The following is a 1,587-nucleotide window of genomic DNA, read 5'->3' as shown; positions in this document are numbered from 1 at the left end:
GGTTCCTGGCCACAAACCGCTTGTGATGTTCTCCGGGTGGCCTTTCCTTCAGCAGCAACGTCTCAAACCACAGGCCCAGCTACTTACTGTCAGCTGTCCGTCTTCTACATCTTCTCCTTCCACGCAGTCATTACCGGTGACGGGCATGAAGAGCTCTCCGTGCCCGGTGGTGGCTCCTCGGGAAGGGCGCCGACGGCAGGAGCTCGGGCGGTGACTCCCCACCCGCGGGGCAGATGGCCCCCGCTCCAGCTGTGAGGACACAGCTGGAACAGGCAGACATTTAGAAATCAAATTCTGCCGCTGCACAAATATTTTCAGTAATGAAAATAAACAAAGCAATGGGAGTAACATGCTTCCTCCTGCTACCGCGCTTCCTAGGAGGAGCAGGGCTGTGGGAGAGCAGAGGACCTGCACGAGGGCCAGGCGGGCGACACGAGGCTCTGCGTTTCCAGAGGCCACACAACGTGCCCAGCCCTGTGGGACAGCCGGCAGGCACTGCCCTGGCAGAGAAGGTGGCCCAGCAGTGGTCCCTGGGGGAAAGGAGAGCCACAGCACCTCTCTACTCCCGGCCCCTCAGCCGATTCCCATGGGGATCCACAGCTCTGTGGGAAGCTCCACGAGAAAAATTTCTTCACCGAAAGGGTTGTCAGGCTCTGGAATGGGCTGCCCAGGGAGGTGGTCGAGTCCCCATCCCTGGAGGGATTTAAAAGAAGGGCAGGTACTTTGGGACAGGGTTTAGTGGTGGGATGGCAGGGTTAGGGGAACGGTTGGGCTTGAGGATCTTGAAGGGCTTTTCCAGCCTAAACGATTCTGTGACTCTGCGCCGGCTGGGGCAGGACCGCACAGCACCGCGCTTGGGTGCCGAGTGAGCCGCGCGTCCTGCAAGGATGCTGACAAAGCTGGCACGGCTGAAACCCAGAGGAAATATGTTTAAAGTAACATTTTTCTGTTAGGGACAGTCTAGAAGTGCATGCGCTGGGGCAGCGGTTAACCCCTCCTCCGCCAGTTGGGAACGGTGCCGTGCCCCTGGCATCGCCGCGCCCAGGCGCTGCTCGAGTTTCTCCTCCTTTCCCCCCCACGGGGCAGTGGGACCCGCAGCGCCCGCCGGGGGCTTGCTGCCCTGCTCTGGCGCAGGACGGGGGACGCCCCATTCCTTCCCTCTGATGCCCAGGGAGGGGGAGAAGCAACCACCCCTTTGGGGGGGACACCGGGCACGTCAGACACGGCCAATTTACCTTCTAGCTCCACAGCGAGGAGAGGTCTGGAAGCACCGGGGAACCAGGTTCTGCTCTAAAAGCCTGGATAGATCCCACCAGGATCGGAAGGTGTGGTTCTTCGACTACCAAAGCTGAAAAGCGCCGATTCCAGTAAAGCAGCATCCCCAGCGAGCAAGCTTCTCAAACCCCCAAGAAGCAGCGTATTTAGGTCTGCCTGTAGCCATAGCAAAGACGACGCTATTGTAGGCAGGCGAGGCAGCAAGGCTGTGCCGTCGGTGCTGTCGGTGGGCGAAGCCTGCAACGCTCCTGTAGCCCATGAAAAAAGCGAGGGGCTGGCTGGGAGAGGACGGGGGACGCGGCGGACAGGGCC

This window comes from Egretta garzetta, unplaced genomic scaffold (assembly GCF_000687185.1).
Source record: "Egretta garzetta isolate BGI_Z169 unplaced genomic scaffold, ASM68718v1 scaffold1, whole genome shotgun sequence".
NCBI lineage: Eukaryota > Metazoa > Chordata > Aves > Pelecaniformes > Ardeidae > Egretta > Egretta garzetta.
Note: the sequence above shows the minus strand (reverse complement) of the source record.